Source organism: Triticum aestivum, chromosome 2D (genome assembly GCF_018294505.1).
Source record: "Triticum aestivum cultivar Chinese Spring chromosome 2D, IWGSC CS RefSeq v2.1, whole genome shotgun sequence".
NCBI classification, from domain to species: Eukaryota; Viridiplantae; Streptophyta; class Magnoliopsida; order Poales; family Poaceae; genus Triticum; species Triticum aestivum.
Window position 1 is genome coordinate 572,337,231 of NC_057799.1, and position 20,261 is coordinate 572,357,491.

Sequence of the window (20,261 nt, forward strand, 5' to 3'; positions counted from 1 at the left end):
CAGGTGCTATTGAATCGCGCTACTGTTTTCATGCGCAATTGTGTGTGAATTTCAATTTTGTTTGAATTCGTGGCCTGACTGCAGCCCGCTATGAAATCTCATGCGTGGAAATCCATAGTTTCCTCCGGTAGTTTTCGAAATTTTTGTTGGTGTGGATTGCCCCTGTGCTTTTGATGAAATTCAGAGGTGATGCTGTTTCTATTAGGCAGGAACAATGTTTTTGTCGCTGTAGTGTCGTTTTTTTCATGTGTCTTGTCAGATTGTTTAGCTCCTCTGATTTTTGGTTTGCACAGGGGTGCTAACATCATAGTCATGCATATGTGATGTGAGATGCATTGATATGAATGGTAATTGTGCTTCTGTTTAGGTCTAATGCCTGCTATTTTGTAGCTGCAATTACTCATTAATGTGACCTCAAATATCATAGGTAAAGTGAAGTTCACGTGGGTGTTTTTTTTTCAGATGCAACCTCTGTGTGTTTGTCATCATGAGTTTCATTTTTTGTCTGCTGATCATTTTGGTCCTCTAAATTACTGTATTCATAATATAACTACCTGTTTTTTCCTTGTATGCTTGTTGTTTGAGATCATTTAGTTGTTACAATATTTTATAAGCCAATGGTTTATTTTTTGTGTAGGCAGAAAATGGCTAGTGACACTAATGATTTGGAAGACAGTGAAGGGATGTACCGCGACGATGATCTAGATGAAACCTTTGCTTCGCAAAGCCAGTTTGAAGAAGGACAAACTCAGTTTCTTGATGTATGATCTCATTTTTCTAAATGTTTATGTTTTTGACTAGATCATTTAGTTTATGTTTTCAAAGTGGCATAACCAAATAACTATTCTATTGGTTTCCAGGTAGGTGGTGGAGACCCACAGTTTGATGTCAAAAAATTTCTGAACAACTTGCGGAATTTGGTAATTTCCTTCTTATCAATTTGAGTTTCTTTTTTTATGTGTATATAGATTTTGGCAACTTTGAATATGCAGAAATTTCATATTTCTGAGATAAACTCAGTATTTTTTAGTACTTTTTGATTTTTCTTTTGTGTTTCCATAACTTACTAGTACTTTTTGCTTTTGTGATTTGTAATAGTTTTACTCATCAAATTACAATGCCAATTCTTGTAAAGGTCCCTACGTAAGTATTTCCCATAGCAATTGATTCCTCCATTTTTATATGAATATATATACTGATTTATTCATATTTACTGTCATTCTTTACCTCTTCATTATGCCATTTTTAGTACTTTATGTATGAGTATTTCGATCCGGATTCTAAACTTTAGGTTTGTGAACTGAAGATTGACATGAGCATGTTTGCAGTTGAATTTTTCATTCTCACAGTTTAAGTTTGTGAACTGCCAGTTTTAGTATCTCTTTTTGCCATTGCATATTAAGTGCAACTTTACTATCATGAATGCGCAATTTTTACATTTTTCAGTATTTGAATTTTAGGAATTAGCTTTTTAAACTTTTTAGGGTTACACTTTTGTTCAATATATGTAAGTTTGATATGAATGTTTTTTCCCCTTTATGAATTGTGTGCAACTTTAGTATTATTAGTATAAACCATTTTTATAGTTTTCTGTGTGTGAATTGAGTTAGATAGTTTGCAATTCATTACTTATAGTTTAACTTATTTTTGTCATGTGATTTTGTGTATTCACAACTTTTTTTTTCTTGTTATTTGTTTCTCATGTGCAATTGTTTTATTTGTGTGATGTAAATTTAGGTTCATGGAGATCGAATTTGTATAGTGTAGGTGGTGTTTGCCTTTATGCAAATAATCTAAATTTATTGATCTATATTCCTTATAAATGTTAATATTTGGTGTTTGCATAATAGGTGCAAGTTTTAGTTACATGAATGCAAAATTTTGATAATTTCAGTATTTGAATTTTAGTAATTAACTGTTTAGATATCTACAAGCTTGATCAAGAGACCTGACACTAAATGTATTTTGAAAGTGTTGCAAATGTTTGTGAATTTTTTTCATTAGAGTCGAATTAAGTTCATCAGTGTCCCAATTATGCCGTTTTAATGTATGATTTTTAGTTTCATATTCATGCTATGTTTTTAGTTGTTGTTTTTGAGTTTTTTTTCTTTTTTTATTGGTCAGCGTGCCCCGCTTCCTCCAAAGAAGGCAACGAGCAGGTGTAATCATGGATATTTCAGTGATCTGCTCAAGAAAATTCCACCATCAAGATTAGATGTCATTAAAACTTATGGTTGCTCTTTTATTCTTGATTTTGAGTGCAATTCTGTACCAAGAGGTTTTGCCCAATGGATAGCAGGGAAAGTAAATCCACCTACTGGTGACATAGTTCTTGACAACAAAGTGATTCCAATGAGCCCTGGATCATTTCATCTACTCCTTGGTCTTCCATTAGGTGGCACCTCAGTTTTATTTGACAGTGAGGTGACTAAAGCAGCTTTCCTCGATATTATTGGTGAACCTACATTGCCTTCTATCAAGTGGTTTGGGATGAGAATGCTCAAGCATGACATTTCTGATATTGATTTTCTGAGATGTTTTCTCCTAGTTGCCTTTGCAACTGTTTTGTGCCCCAACTCAAATATCTACCCCAGCACAAAATATCTAGGGATTCTTATTGATCCAACTCAAGTTACAAACTATGATTTATCAAAGTTTGTTTTGATTGGCTTATATCATACATAAGGAAATATCAAAAAGAGCCAAAGAAATCTGCAAAAGAGGATGGTTTAACAACTCTTGGTGGCTGCATTTATGGGCTTTGTGTAAGTTATTTTTTATGTTGTTGTTCCTTTTTATTAGGAGGTGTTTTTCGTGTTTTGAGAGTTTGAAGTTTTATTTCTTAATGTCCTGCTTCTTTCTATGTAGTGCTACTACTTAGATTTTCTGGATTTTGGGTTACACCGAGTGCCTCCTGGAATTCCAAGAGTAAAGGCATGGAAAAATTCGCTAGTGAAAGAGTTTGCAAACCTGGATTGCAAAGGACCAATGGAATATGGCTTACGTCCTGTAAGTTTTCCATTTCTTTTTATTTAATTTTTTATCTGTTATTAAGTTTGTTTCTAATGTTTTTTCTGAGGAGCACTGATTTTTTAAATTATGTATTTGTTAACGGGTGAAGTTGATATCTCAAACAGTCTATTCCATGGGATGCATTGGTTGTTGTCATTTCCATCAAGATTCTACACATGAATCTGTGAAGTTTAGATCTGCACTTGACAAAATTGTTGGTGGTTTACTACCTTCCTCGGTACATATCCTTGCTCTTCTCACAAATTTTCAAGTTTTTTATCATTTCTTTTTTGCTTTTCTCTTGTTTTATGCAAGTGAATTCAATGTTTTCATAGTGTTTTGTTCATTTTATGATCAGGTGAAAGACCAGTTATCTTTGCTAGCTAGGCGTTTTCGTCAAACTGCTGATGAAAAGTCCATTGAAGGAGCTCAAAATATGCTGCTAGATTCGTTGAATTGCATTGTATTAGCTAGTGCTTCAGATGACGAGCCAAATCAGTCTGACATGAATTCAAGAAGAAATATAAGCAGTAGCATGGCAGGCAGTGATAAATCTGTGCTCAGAAGCCACGGTAATGTTCTACGTAGCGAGTACTTGAATTTTTAAGCTTTTCAGATTCATTTAATGAAAATGTATTTTTTTACTCTATTTTTTCCTAATTTGATACTTCTTTTTTTTGTATTCAGGATGCAATGATCGTTCTTCCAATTCTAATGTATCTCCTCTTGTTCAACGTTCTCCAAATGTTTCCAATGCAAATGTGGATATCCATGATACTGCAGGTGTGGTTTTGTTTTCTGTAGAATTTCACCATCTTCATTTCGACCAATTTTTGCTTGAATCAGAAATATTTACTTACTGGTTTTTCCTTCTCTTTTTTTTATTTGTAATTAGGTTCAGGTTCAGGTAGCAAAAGGAAAGCTATTTCTCTAGTCAATGGACAAGATACTTTCTGTGTCAATCCATGACCTCATAAGATGCAATGGCCTGATCGTGTAGATAAAATTCTAATTGTGAGTTATTTATTGAATTTTAGTTAGAGATATAAATTGAATTTGAGGACTACAAGCTTAGTTATCTGAGTAGGCCAATGTAGATATTATGTGGAATACTCAAATTCTGCAGTTAGGGAGGTGTTTTGCACTTGCTTGTAGTTTAACAACTAGCAGTACAACTAGTGCAGGTATATATTTGTACATTTTAACTTTGTCGTGCAAGTTTTGCTTCTAGTGGTTGTACTTTAGCTTTTTGCCTTTAAATTATGAAAAACACCAAGTTTTTATGAATTTTTGATGTAATAAAATGTGTGCAAGTTTAGTTTGATGGTTGTGCAATTTTAGTATTTTCAGCATTCAGGTTTAGTTTTAAATTCTCTTTATCAAACTTTACTAGGTTGATTTGGTATCTTTGAGCTTTCATGCTTGTTTGCTGTTGTTCAAGTAAACATTGTGTGTTAATTTTTGACACATTTTGCTTCCTGCATGCATCTTCCCCTAGTGTCACACTTAAAGTAAAAACTAAATTAAGAAAAACAGCAAGTTTATATGAGTTTTGATGTAACAAAATGTGTGCAAGTTTTAGTTTGATGTATGTGCAATTTTAGTATTTTCAGCATTCAGGTTTAGTTATGAATTCTCTTTATTGAACTTTAATAGGTTGATTTTATGCAAGCTGATTTTGACAAGTTATTTTACTGCATCTAGGAGGAAGGAAGGAAGCTTGATTTTGGTCAAGTTGAGAAGCAACTCGAGTCTGTTTCTGAACTTATGAAAAAGCTTATTCCACCAAAGTCCACCCCGATCAGCGAATCTTTTGACAAGGGAAAAAGCATGAGCTTCAAGTATCTTGTGAATACAGATCCTCCAGTTTGAACTAATTCAAAAGCAACTTCTACATAGACCACTCTGAACAAGGTCATGACTGTGAAGAAGAAATCTTTTTTCCCTGACAAGCTGAGGTTGAAATCTCCAATGAATGGTATTTGCTTTTGGGGCTGTGTTTCTGTTTTTTGAATTTTTATGAAGATATATTTCTGCAATGATTTGTAATGTGATGAATTTTTTTGGCAGGTGAATGCTTTCACAACTCATCTCAAAAAACATTTAACGATCAAATCATGGCATCTAATCAAGGACATTTTGAACTGGGTCATGAAGTATCTTTGTCTTTTATATTCTGTTTTTCTTGATTTTTCGTTCATCTATGCACTGCCGCACACATCGCTCCTGCACACAGACTTTCATGATGCAAGTCTTTTTTTCATATCTCCTTTGTGTAATGTTTCCAATTTGATATATTATTTAATATTTGTTGTATTCAATGTAATCTTTTTTCTTTTTCATGTGTTGAAACAGGGTTCCCAATATCAAACTCCTATTCACATACAAATAATCCCTTTTACTCCCGCGTCCAGTCCTGTGACAAATAGTTCATTCACTTAGGTATTTCTGCGATTCGTGTACTCACCTTTTAGCAAATTAAATTTTTGCACATCACTTTGTTTATTTTCTTTAGTTATTTTGATTTATTTGTTTTTAATTAATATCTTTTTTGTAGAAGTCTGATGGCACACCAAGGCAGTGGGCCCGTCAGAATTTTGCAATTTGCACTGAGTTTTTAGGTGAAACTTCTCGGCCTGTTGTTCCTGTCACTAAGGTTTGTTATTTTTAATCTCACTTCTTTTTTATTTTTAGCAACCCTTTGTATGTTTGTTCAATTTTATGTACATACTATCTGTAGTGATTTCTTGTTATTGTTTCCTCTCTTTTTCTTTTACGTCAGATTGACTTAGATTCTGGGGGACAGTCTAGCCCTGCGAAGTCTCCTGAGGTTGAGATCTTATATGAAGTTATGAAAGATGACAGATTGAACAACTTCATACCTTCTTCTGATATGATTTATAATGAGAAAATCAATAGTCAGTCTGCTAGTAAATCTGGAAGACAGGTCAGTAGATATGGACCAAAGAGGATTCTTAACCCTAGCAAATACAATGCTTCTCCTTATGTCAATCAAAAATCATTGAGATACCCTGTTACCACGAGAATGATTCAATTACATGATGCTATTGTTACTCTCTCGCTTGATGAAAATTACAAATAGTAAGTGCTCCTTCATTAATGCACGTTCTTTTTCATTGTGTCTTTAGTATACTTTCAAGTTAATGTTTTTCATGTAGTTTCAATCTATTCTTGTCTTTTTTGTTTTGTAGCAAAACGTGCATTGACTATGGCAAAGTTACAGTGACATACTTTTCTTTTGGGACTTCTTTTGCAACAAAGGGACTTGTTGACACGTATACTATTAATGCTTGGTGCCGCAAGTTGTCACCAGATACCAAGCAGAAGGACTCGAAAGTTCACCATTTTTTCACCTTATTTCTGTGAGTTCAACTACATTTTTTCCATCTCTTTATTTTAACATTCATTTTCTATTTTTTTTAGCTTGTGAAAATTTTCTAAGTCTTTTGTCTACAACAGGAACATCTACTTTTGATGGACTCATATGAAACTCAGGAATTGTATGATCAGAAGTCCAGCATGGTTCAGAGATGCTTCCAGCTAGCAAACGGTGCTAGACTAATCCATTCATGTGATGAGATAAATACAGTAAAAATGTGTGCATTTTTAATTCTAACTCTTTTTTTATTTTTGGGATAGTTTTTTAGGGAACCAAACATTTTTTAAATAGTTTTGATGATTCTTTTGCTGTTCATAAACTGTGCAACTTTTTTAGTCACATGAGAATGAAAGTGTTTTATCTTCTGTGTATTTTATTTTTTACCAAAATTGTGCAAGTAGTCCCTTTTTGTTACAGTCATTCATCTTTAATTTTGTATTTTTTCCTAGAGTAGTGACCATCTGCTAAATGACTAACTGAATGCTGAATTTTCTACTATTTTCAGCATGTTAGGTTAGTTGGTTTGCACATTCTTCTATAGTGCATTTTTTTATCCATCTTTGATGAGTGTTATGTATTTTTGGCTTTTTTGTAGGTTCACTTTCCAACGCAAGCATTGGTTCAAATTTGTTGTCTTGTTCAAACATGAAATGTTTGTAATTCTAGACTCAGCATTTGATGGAGACAGTGATTTTCACCAGCATGTGTTGAATATTCTGGTAAATTTAGCTGTATTCCCTATGTTTTTTTGTTCATATAACTTGATGTTGTTGTCATTTTTTTACCCACACTCAATTTTTGTGTTAGTTGTATGACTTGTCTCTGCTCTCTGTGTACTTCCTCCAGATACCAAATTTCAAAAGAGTTTGGGACATGTATGCGAGCTCAAGAAATCTCAACTGGAGAAATTGGACCACACACTTTATTGATGTTCCTAAACAAAGCAATGAGTAAGTTGTTTTTTCTTTTGTTCTTTTGCATATGAATTCTGGTCATGGCGCTTAACTTTTTTCACATGCTGCTCATAGCAAATTTATGCATTTGTTGTCTAATTTTCTTTTGTTCCAATTGGTTTTTATTTTTTGTAGGCTTGACTGTGGCATATATACGGCACTCTTTCTGAAGCATTGGAAGCCTAGGGTGCTGATGCATGATGTTATGAAGGACGAAGATATTGCGAACATCCGAATCAGAATGGCGAATGAAATGATGTTCACTGACCACAATATCCTGAATGACCATAAGAAGTTGGTTCTTGAGTTCTAGAACCTTTGTGTGTAAGTTTTTTCTTATCTTTTTTATAATGATTATGTTGTTCAATCCTAGTTTAGTTATTCTGCATTTCTATTGATTTTTTGATTGTTCATTGGATTTTTTTCTCAATCATTCAGGTTTGTAATGCAGAAGAAGCTTTAATGAAGGTTGCAGGTGTGGTGGAGTTTGCTTAGAGTCAGGCGTTCCTACAGCAAACAAAATGGTGTTGCAAGATCCATAGGCATTTTGCTACTTTGTAGTTGCAATCATGTAATAAATATGATGAAGTTGAATATGATTTTTCTTAGGACTTATTCGAAATGTAATCTGTAATGTACAAGTTGATTTTTGTGGTGTGCTTTCTAAAGCACAGGATGTTGTTTCATATGTGTGCATGTCATTTGTCCAGATGTTTTTTTTCTAAGATGCTTGGATGTAAAATTCATTTTTGAAGATTTCTTATTGATTTTCTTTTTTCTTAGCGTAATAAATTCTTGTTGTTCAACCCTATTCTTTTTTCGTCTTTCAATGGTTACGTTGTTTGATTATCATATTGAACAAACAACAGTAACTGTCTTGGGATCCTACATACAGTTTTCTTTTTTTATATAATTTTTTTGCTTTTATCACTAGTTATTCTTTTTTAGAAAATTTGTAAGTACAAACAAGCGTTTTTTTATTTTAGTATGAGTTCTATCTTTCTTTGCGTCAAGGAATTGTTATGTTTGTTTGCCTCTTTTTGATTGCCATGTGTGTTTAATGCTAGTTGACACGTTGACACCTCATATCTCCGTCACAACTCACCACTCCAGTGTGAAAGTGCACTGTGTGTACTAGGATGCAACTTAACAACGCAACACCGTGCTAGTTTGTTCTAGATTTTCTTTCCTTGTCAGACAAATCATTTTTGTGTTCTTTTTTTTCTGAAATGCCATGTGTGTTGCATGCAACCTACTCATCTAGCAACCCACTTAACCCACTTCTTCCATGTTCACCAAGGAACCGACTAGCAACTGCACCCACTACCCCACTCCCCCATTACCACTATTCCTCTACGGCCTTCTTGTCCTCAGTCTGTACTCTCATATTGCCATCCCCTATATAAACGCCATCTTATATGCTCTTGTGCTTTGTGTCGCTGCGAAATTGCTTTCCCTTCCTCTCAGGATCCGTTATTTTGAAGGTAGGGCTTTTTGTATATGCTGTGTTCCGTCAGTTCGTGTACTTCATCTTTCTTTTTTGCTTTATTCTCATCTATCTTTTTCATTTTCTTTAGAATCATTGCTGCAAGGCCTTGAAGTCGGTTGAAGTTGCAGGAGAAAAAGGTATGCTTGCAGTACTGTTTGCACATACATGTTTTTACAGAAGTTTTTAGTTTGATAGGAATGCATGTTTTCTTTGATGTTGAAAGCTTCAATACTTATCTCTTTTGGTGTTAGGTTGCAATTAATTTTTTATCAATTGTTACCTTCTACCTCTTTCGGTTCATTTTTCAATTTCATTGTTCAAAGATAGCACCACAATTATGCATCTCTTTGATTTTTTTTTTTGCAATTTATCTGATAGTGCAATTTTAGGGTTTCATTTATCTTCAAACAAGATAACATACTTGTAAGAAATAGTGCAACTTGAGATTTTTTTTAGTGGGAATTAGTGTGCAAGTTTGACTTGTAGTGCGTCCAGTTAAACTTTTTATTGAATTTCTGTTTATCCGAGTTGTTAAATTCTCCTCATATAATTTTTCATTCATTTTAGATGGGTCGAGAGGATGCTTCCAAGAAGGGTAGGAATGTTGCTGATGCCAGTAAGGAAAAGGTCATATTATATCTTGCTCCTCAACAGCAACTGCATTTTTAGTTTTGTCAAGATGCAAAATTCCTTTGCTTGTATATCTGTTTTAATTCTATGCAATCGGGGTGGTTTTCTCTTCTATCTTGTATTCTAATAACATTTTTTGCACTACAAACAAGTTAAGATGCTCCATGTTTTTGAAACTTTAGTTCAAATTAAAGTTGCAAGTTATATTTTCTCACTTGGTGTTAGGTTTACAAGGAAAGAATCTCTTGTATTATATTTTTGCTCATCATCAGCAACTGCAATTTCAGTTTTGTGAAGATGCAAATATAGTTAACGTATGCCTGTTTTAATTTTCTGCATTCAGCCGGGTTTTCTATTCTATCTTGTAGTATAATAAGTTTTTTGCACTATTGAAAAAGTCAAGATAACCTAGTAATAAGGTGCATTGCAACTTTCTTTTTTTCTGAAGATAAAATTAACAATGAAAATCTTTGTTGTAGTGTATGCATTTTTAGTTGTCATTAAAATTTTGCTTTTTTATGAGTTGTTGATTTGTCCTCTTACATATTTTGGTTCCATTCATTAGGTGGCTCATGAACATATCTCCAAGAAGGGTGTCAGTGCCTCTAAGAATGTTGCTGGTGGATCCAAGAAAGAGGTACATAATCATAATATTTTTCTTGCTCCAAAAAATGTTTTAACTCATTTTCAATGTTTTTTAGTGAGGTTGATATTGTTTTATGTCTAATGTTTCGCTTCTTTTATTGATTTTTGCTCCTCAATAAGTAGTGCAACTACATTTTCTATCTACCCATAAATTCAGTAATAACGTTGCTATTTGAACAACAAATGCATTTTTAGATACTTGAATGTGCAAATTTAGATCGCAAGCGGGTTTTCGCAAATTAAATGAATTTCTTCTGGGTGAGTTCTGAGTTATATTGTACCTACCAAAATTTGTACTATGTGTCGCTCCTATACAACTACTGCAATTTTTTAGTGTTCTGTCAATGAAATTTTAGCCTCTCTATGACTTTTATATACTTTTTAGTTTTCTGAATTTGGGTATACAAGTTTTACGTTTTGGCAACTTCTTAGGATTTCCAAGACTGCATCTGTGTTTTCATGCTTTGTAGGATAGGTCTTTTTATGTTTGCTGTACAAACTACATCTGCAAAAGCCAAACATCTATCTGAAAATTGGTTTGCAAATTTAGTTTCCAGAAAATGCAAAATGTAGTATGGTTGTTTTTGTGTTGCTACTGAACTGCATGTGCAAGCTAAGTTTTATGAGTATGCATATTTTAGATCCTATGCGAAAAATTTAATTTGTCTCTGTTCTAGGGGTGGTGTTTTGCATTTACTTGTAGTTTAACTGCTTTCTTTTTAGGTCCCGGTGCCAGGTGGATCACGTGTTTCCAAGCGCAAATTTGAAGCTAAGGATTCTTCTGCTTCAATAAAGATGGTTGTCTCAAAGGTATTTTTCTACAAGTACACTTATTCGTCTTGATGATAATCCAACTTTTAATGTCCACTCTGTTTGTACGATGCTTTTCTCATAGCAGCCTGTAATCATGAAACTTGCTGGTCCTGCTTCATTTTTAAATTTCAGTACTATATTTTTCTACAGTAAAGTGTTGTCTTTTTTGTTGCCTGACTTTTGTGTTTCATATCAATCTGTGATTTAATTCAGTAGTTGTTCATTTTTCCATTGCAATGCAATGTTTATTTCACGTCCCTTATATTTTGAATGCAATTTCAAATTTAAAGGATCTCACTCGCAATACAATGAAGATTTCTGCTGTCACAAGGGCTCAGCTCAATATTCCGTTTGGAGACACTGACAGAGTAGTGTACTGCGTAGTAACCAGCAACACTCACTCTGCTGGTTTCTGCGTTGGTCATGCTCTTTTTGATATGGTGGGTCATAGGAATTTCACTGTTGCTGACCACTACGTGAAAGACACAGTGCTAGTTGCTTTCAAGGATCCTTTTGATGTGCTGCTTGCAGCTGGTAATGACATTCGGTGTGGTCCTGAAGCTCTGATGAGTGTTCGTCGAGTTTCTAGGATTGAGCAGTGCGTTCCTGATTGGGATGGCTACTTTCAGAGGAACATCATCATTGCACCTGAAGCAGGTCAATATGAAGATGTTGATGAAGTAGAAGATGAATTTGATCTTTCCAAGCCTGATTATGGTTGCTCTGGTGCTGGTTTTTCTGGTGGATCAGGAGGGGATGGTGCTGCTGGAGGTGGTGCTGGTGCAAGTGTCGCTGCTGCTTGAATGCACATTTAGTTTTAGTGGATGCATGCATTAGTGTTAGTTCTAGTGGAAGTTTGCATGCACGCTTCTCCAAATTTAGTTGACTCTAGTTTTTAGGTTGCTTTTGTCTTCCATATATGTGACTTGTTTTCAGTTAGTCAACTTTAGCATCTAGGTCTGGAAAGGTGCTATCATCGTTTTTCGGAGTTTGCTTTGTGATGTCCGTACTATATTGTCAATATTATTAAATACTAGTTTATGTTATTGTTGTTCATCGGTATCAACTTTTTGTTTTGTGCATTTCTGAATTCATAAATCTATGTTTGTAGGTTTTTATGCTCTTTTCTTTTTTGCACTTCTGAATTCATATCATCTTTCTTGTTTTCTACATTCTGTTTTCATATGTCATCTCATATCCATTTATAATTATTCCTTTTGTATTCCAGAATTTAGTAAGCTATAATTCAGTAAACAAATAAAAATAGTATAAATCACTTGGCAGTACTTAAATTACAGAACCATCATTTCTTACAAGAATGATGCAAATTTTTGGGCACAATAACAGTTGCTTCTGTTGTTTGTGTTCTTTTCCCTATTCTTTCCCTTTTTGCTTTGCAATCATGCTTCTTCACGCTATGAGCTTCCCTTTCCTTCTTTTCCTTTCCTCATCGCATGAATATGTAGTTGCCCTTGCATTTATTCAATGAACAAAAAAAGAGTATACAATCAGTAATAATGAAAAGACATTTCTTTTTTCGGAAGAAGTTTCTGAAATGATGTTTGTTTCATTTTCTTCTAACCTTTTTCATCTATTTTTGTTTTGCTGTCTTCTCTCTACTTTGCTTTGCATTCTTTCTGCTGGCTGAAGATTCAAAACTTCAGAATTAAAATGAACACTAAATTGGTCATATAAATTGCAATAACTAATTGAATCAATGTTCATTTTTTACCTGGTTTTTTAGGTTTTTCTGGCGATTCTTGTGCTATTTCCTTGCACCCTGTAATGTTGTGTCCTTGTTTGTTGCACCCCGAACAAGTCACTTTAGACCTTGATATGATTTCTTCTACTATAGTTTTCTGCCTCGCTGTTTTCTTCATTCTCCCTTTTGGTTTGGTGTATATTGGATCATTTAGAGTGTTCTCACACCTGTTGTCTGAACTCAAGACCCCCCCTGTGACACCACTCAAATCTGAAGGTGAACATTTTGATTGCTCCAAATCTGGCATGCAAGATATGTCTAAAATTAACTTCTCCAAATCCCATATCTGCTCATTTAACACTTTCCTCCTTGCAGGATTTTTTGATGCCTCGGAAGCTAGCTGAACTAGTCTTCTTGAAAATGAGAAGAATGCCATTTGCTCATCCAAATCTTCAAGGTTTGCATCTTCTTCATTAGCTTGAAATGCTCTTTTTTCCTTAGGTCTCCATCTATCAATGAAGTACTTTTCTGGTAACTCATCAATGTTCAATGCTTGTATGACTTTGAGTGCATGACAACACAGAATACCGTCCTTCTCAAATTTCCCACATACACATGAAATAGTTTCAGAATGTGTGTCAACAACCACTATGAATGTTCTTGGGTTATAGTCAAACAGTTCTTGAGTCGGTGACTTGTACACCTCATACTTTTGGTTCTTTTCTATATCCATCATATGAAACTTTGTTGAATTCATCAACTCTTGCTGAAATTTGTAGAATATGCCCCTGTTGTATAGTTTCGATGCTTGCTTTTCCAATGCCCTGTCACTCCACATTGTTGGAGAAGTTCTCCTTGTTATTGAATCATTTTCTTTTCTTTTTTTCTTCAATGCTCTGTGATATCCTGTCAAACTCTGTCATGAAAGCAATCACACTATGACTTGACCCTACATTTGCTTTGAATACAGCATTTGTACCTTCACTTCTTGCTGTTGACTGGATGAACGGGAAAAAGTCATTCTTGAAGTACGCAGGTACAAATCTCTTTCTGTTTTTCCACATAATCCCAAAGTACTTGATATGTTGAACATTGTGTTGCTGTATCATCTGGGGCCAGAGGTGCTCGAACTCCTCAACTGTTTGTGAGTTTAGGATTATGTCGTGAAACTGAGCATTGAAATGCTCATTCCTTGCAAATGTTCTCCTAGCTTTGTTCTGCGCTTTTGTTAGAATGTGAAACAAACAGTTCCTGTGCGTGCAACTAGGAAAACACTTAGGAACTGCCTTTTTCATAGCTGCATCTTGATCTGTTATCACAGATTTTGGAGCTTTTCCTCCCATGCACTTCAGAAAAGTTTTGTACAACCACTCAAAAGTTTCTTTCTTCTCATCTTGTATAAAACCACATGCAAAGAGGCAGTTGTCTCCGTGTCCATTTACACCCACAAATGGAGCAAACTTCAGGTTATACTTATTTGTTTTGTAAGTTGTGTCAAAACTTAGGAGATCACCATATTGTTGATAGTTCCTTATACCAGTGCCGTCTGCCCAAAATATATGCATGACGTTCTTAGCTGGATCTGTTTTGAATGAGTAGAAGAATAGAGGATCTTCTGACTTTTTCTGTTCAAAAAATGAGACCACTTGCATCATGTCATTCATTCCGTTATCTCTTCTCATTTTCGTGCCCATGTTGCTAATCTTCTTTGCTGTATATGGCAGTGAAGAAAGACCTCTTCCTCGAAAGAACGCCATTATCGCCATAACCTTCCTGTTGGTATGTTCACTCGTTTGCATGTTCTGATCAAGTCCTTCTCTTGATCAATGATATATTTATGTGACCTGTGGAACCTGACTTCCCCTGGTGGATGCAGGTCATGATTGTGTTCAATGATAAGCCTTGTGACCACCCACTGTGTTGTATCGAATTTCCAGGTAACAACCATCTGAGCTTGACAACCTGTTTTGATTGTGTAGTTTCTTCTGTATGTTGTTTCTCTAGCTCTGTTGGTGCATTTTTATCACTCTTATACTTTCTCCTTTTTGCTCATGCAGCTGTTGGTTTTGTCCTTATCCTAGGTTTACCAGATCTGTTACACTTCATAGTGAACCTCGTCATTTTGTTGTTGTGTGCATCTTTCTTCTGGCAGTGATAGTTTGCAGCTTTCTGAATTGAAAACCCAGCAATAGCTGAATATTCATTATAGAATCGGTGTGCATGAGCATCACTTTCAAATGTCATTCCAAGGGCTGGCATGTGCCTTTTTTCATCTTCTTGGCTCAATTTTATTGCCTGTTCTATGCTGTCATTCTCAAGGACATATTCTATGTCTTCCTGAGATAATTTGTCTTCAACTATGTTCTGCTCCTTATTACTTCCTGCCATTTTTTCCATGCCTGATGCACTAGTACTTCCATTCTGACCATGTTCATTTGACTATGCATAACCACCACTGCCATCCAGATCATAATTTTCTATTTCTTGTTCATCATTTTCTTGCTGTTCTTTTTCAAACTCTGAATCATCGCTTCCACTAGAGCCATCTGTATCAGTGGTTTCTGCATAATCAGGGCCTTGCAAAGGTGGTTCAGAGCTCGCTGTTCTTACTTGTTGATCAGTTGTCATCATTTGTCCCTCAAGCACCGAATAGTCATGATTCCAACTTTGTTCCAACTGCTGCAGTTCTGAATGCTGCTGTTCATCAAGCAATTAATCAGGCGATAATGTATTTTGATCCAGGTATTGTTCCTCTGCATCAGTTTCATTTTGATCACTATTGCACTCTGCGTAATCTTCATTTGCATAACTTCCATTCTCATCGTTGTTGCAGTCAAATTCATGCTCACCATCAGATTCAGACTCACTGCGATTTACTTCACCTTGATTGTAACCTTCATCATCATCTTCATGCTCACCATCAGATTCAGTTTCACTGACATTTGCTTCTTCATTATTGTTACCTTCATCGTCATCTTCATGCTCTTTGTCTAAAGGTAACCAATCATTAAGTTGTTGCCCATTGTTGCTTGCACTTGGTCCTGCTGCTTGATGCTAAAACTTAAGTTTTTTTTTTGTGTCAGATGCTTGACTACTGTATGTAAGTTAATTTTAAGAATTTTTAAATTTTTGATTGCAGTAATACAACATACCTCAGAACTTATGCCAGCAGTCAAGAATGATGTGAAACTTGTTATAGGTATTGCCATGTTGTCAGTTTGTAGATGACTCAATACTGTCATTTGTTGCATTAGCTCCGTGTAAGACTGTCCTGCTCCTGGTGGTTCTAGCATGATATTGCTTGTATACATTTTTTGTTTTTCTAGAATGAACAAATCTGATTCTTGCAAGAAACAAAAGAATCTTGTCAAATGGTACTGATGTTTTTTGTATGAAAGTTGCTTTTCTTGTAGTTTTGTCAAAAGAATCTAAATGTATCTGTAAACTTTTGAATGAAATGCTTTTGGATTTATATGCTTCGTGGTACTGTCAAAGCGCACCTGTTGAAATAAATCTTTCGTTCTGGGAATGTGGTGTAGTTCATGTTGTTGAGCAAAGTTTCGACCCAAAACTGTATCCTGTCAGAAACTAACCACATGTTAGTTCGTTCTCTTATAAAACAGAGAATTATATCATCACAAACTAACCTCAGAAATCTCATTGAATGATTGTATATTTTCCCGCATTTGTATGTTGCCCTGTTTCAAATTTTTGAGCACCTGCATTTTTGGTATCCAATTTGTTTAACAACATTCTTGAATAAAAGTGTGATAAATACTCTTGCTGTTCAGAATGATGTGCAATTTTAGATTCCTGAAAATGCAAGTTAACTCAAAGTTTGAGAACTGACGAAATTATCTGCATTTTGTAATTTCAAAGCATGAGTAACTTTGAAGTGTGATGATGCTTTTTGAAATGCAACTGCAAATTCAGTTCTGTCACTATGCAAATATAAATCATGTATGAAATTTTTGTTCACCTGCAATTTTTGTATGCAAATTGTTTGACAAACATTCATTAATAGCAGTGTTATAAATTTTTTGTGCCTTTTACCTTGTTGTCATGACTTCTATCTGCAATCTCCATGTATTCTTGCTGTTCAGAATGATTTGCAATTTTAGATTCCTGAAAATGCAAGTGAACTCAATGTTTGAGAACTGACGAAATTATCTGCATTTTGTAATTTCAAAGCATGAGTAACTTTGAAGTGTGATGATGCTTTTTGAAATGCAACTGCAAATTAAGTTCTGTCACTATGCAAATATAAATCATATATGAAATTTTTGTTCTCCTGCAATTTTTGTATGCAAATTGTTTGACAAAAATTCATTAATAGCAGTGTTATAAATTTTTTGTGCCTTTTACCTTGTTGTCATGACTTCTATCTGCAATCTCCATGTATTCTTGCTGCTGAGAATAATGTGCAATTTTAGGTACCTGAAATTGCAAATTTACTTTCAGTACTGCTGTAAATCATCTCCCCTTTTTTAGCTTCATGATGCATCTGATTTTTGTTTTTGTTACACGTGATCATCTCTGACTTCTTATGATCTCTGTATTTGTTTGCAGGTCATTGCAGAAAAATTCAACACAATAAATCAATTACTGCATACGAAATGGAGGTGGTCACATACCTTTGCCTGACCAGAAGCACTTTTATCACCAGGTTTTTTTCTGCTTCGTTTTGTTCTTCCTGCTGACAGATCTGAGATCTGTCTTTCAATTTGAGGATCATCCATTTTTGCTTCAGATCTGACAAAGAAACCCTGGGGATTGGGGGAGAAGTATGTTTAGAGGAAGAATTGTCTGGACAACTTCAACAAAAGTAACAGAAGACAACACAAGATCTGAGGTATGGTTCCCCTCCCATGGCGGCTGTGTGGGAGTCGAGGAAGAAAGGTGAGTCGCAAGGAGGAAGACCTAGCGAGGCGTCACTTATTTAGCTTACCGGGTTCAGGCCCGTTTTCTTTTTCTGGGCTAAGAACAGAGGACAGAAACAGAAAGGATCTTTAGCTTACCGGGTTCAGACCGTTTTCTTTTTCAAGGCTAAACACAAAAGACGGAAACAGAAAGGCCTCAGCCTGTTGTTTTCGGTTGGGCTAAACTCAAACAGCAACAGAAACTAAAATCGACTGACCAGAAAGTTGGGTCAGTCAATTTTCTTCTGCGTTGCAGCATTGCTCAGAGTTGTACCAATCGACTGACCTCTTTCTTCTGTCAGTCGATTGATCTATAGCCACTCCCAGTCGTAGAAGGGCACGAACAACGAGTAGTTTGTCCTGAACTGCGTGTGGTGCAGCGAGTGGAACCTGGCATGACCACACACTCAAAAATCCATTGGCCGAATCCTCCAACGAAAACCGCAACATGCATCGGGATCCGTTCACTTATGATGGGGTGTGACTTACGATGCAACAGTACAACTCTGAAGAAAGATTGGTGGCAGGTGGCTGCCGCAGCCTCATACCCGGCAGGCGTCATGGTTGAGGAGTGCGCTGGACTGGTAGGTGCCCCATACCCGGCAGGCGTCCTGGTTGGGACCTTAGGTCTTAGATGTTTAGGTTTGGCTGCAATGTCTGTTTGGTATTAGGCCCAGGCTATCAGCGCCCCTTCATCAACTAGATAGGAGTAGCGATAGTTGTTGCTTAGACGGTTACTTTAGTCTTACTGTTGTATCACTTTGTAAGGTCTTGTGAGAATAATTAATAAAGTGGCCGCATGCATCGTCCAGATGCAGAGGCCGGGGGTCCTCCTCCTTTTCTAAAAAAAAAACTTACGATGGGTTTACACGAGGAACTTGAGAGGGGGAAATAGGTGGAAGAGGCGCTCGGGCACGAGCTCGAAGTTGCAGTGTCCCAGGCAGTTCATGAAGTCGATGTAGAGGAGGTAGGCGTTCTCCATGGCGAGTAGAGATAGTGACGGAGGTGACGGGCTCGCTGACGACGGAGGCGTGGTGGTGGGAGTGGTACCGGGAGTAGAGATAGTGGTGGTGCAGCGCGGGGTGGAAGTGGAACCAGTAGTAGAGGAACTTAACGGGGCCGAGGTGGAGGAGCACGCTGAGGACGAGGCCTCCGGAGTTCCACCACGGGAGGCCCTGCCTCATCGGCAGCACCGAGTTGAGCACGTAGAACAGCAGCGCCGTCAGGATGATCTGGTCGTCCCTGCATGCATGCATGCAAGAGCCATACGTCCCTACGTCTACGTGAGGAAATTGACTGCAGCAAGTTTGTTCCTATAATATAAATCAATAAAAGATGAAAAGATGTCTGACCAGTTCCTCTCCCTGTCGACCTGATCGAAGTCGATGCTCTTGCCGACGATCCTATGCTTGCTGCTGGCGGTCTGGTGGCGGGAGACGGAGATCCAGAGCTGGGTGTGGAGCAGCCGGAGGAGCATCGTCGGCACCGCACGAAGAGGCTGAGCAGGTCCCCTTCCTCGCCTCTCGCCTTGGCCGCCACGAACCTGTACGCACTGTACGCCGCCCACGGAGCAACCAGCCCATACTTGACGCATGCATGTGTAGCCACCAAAAAGGCAAAAACAGAGCTGATTAAGTTCTTGCATACGGTACATAATTGCATATGGCTGATGATAGTCAGGTTAGTGCACATATATGCATGCATACCTTGTAGTTTCCGAGGCCGTGCCATGGCCACCGGGTGAGAGGGCCTGGCTTGGAGGCCATCTCGTTCGTTCGATACCCTGTTAGCTAGACTTCGCACATGCAGCCAGTTACAAAGTTGCAATGGCACATCTTTGGATTTATACTAGTGGAGTACCACGAGTCCACGAGCCGCTAGGAAGATGGACAAAATATGCGAAAAGAGGATTTTATGTTGAAAAAGAAGGATCCGAGGAGGAAAGTTTGAAAACACAAGCTGCACGTATCTCAAGGAAGGCTACATCAGTTGCATTGAAGTGTACTCGGTCAAAACAACTTCTTGATGATTTCAAGAAAGCTATAGATAAGTTAGACTTGGAAGCAGATAACACTCTTAGCAAGAAGGAGGAAAAATCCAGCGAGGTTCCGCTAGTTTCGGCTGAGTGTGCTACAAACACAATAAATGGTACAATATCATCCAGAGTTCCTCAGGTGGTGAAAGGCGCAAAGCGTAAACGGGCAACCATGTCCCTCGAAAAAAAGAAAGGGAAGAAAAATAAAAGTGCTAAAAAGAAAGGTACCGATCCTACCCATTCTAGCAAGCCTTTTTCCATTCTATACTTCTATAGTTAATCCTTTTAGTTTTCTTTCAATTCATATGTCTGACTCTAGGAGAAGATCGAAAAAATGTAGTACAAAATAGGGATGGCGGCATTGATCCGAAGGAAATGATGGTAGGCCATTTGACTCAGAGTCAGTATCCCCTTTTCATATTTGACTTGCATGTTTTATGAACAATTTCATATTGTATGATACAGGATGTGAATGCTGGTAGTATTGACATTACTAATACCATGCCAAAATTTTCAAATGATGTCTATGGGCGATCTTCGATCATGGCTGCACCGTTGATCCAAGGCGGATACGCTAATGCCACAATGCTAACCTTTGCAAATGATGTGTATGGGCAACCTTCAACCATGTCTGCTCCTTCTATCCAAGGCGGATTTACAAGT

At 36.7% G+C, this 20,261-nt stretch overlaps 1 pseudogene; it reads right to left on the reverse strand.

The window, feature by feature from the left end:
• The window catches only part of LOC123055944 (very-long-chain aldehyde decarbonylase GL1-6-like), a 64,264-nt pseudogene extending 44,935 nt beyond the window's left edge, over positions 1–19,329 (reverse strand).
• Positions 19,330–20,261: the final 932 nt, after the last annotated feature.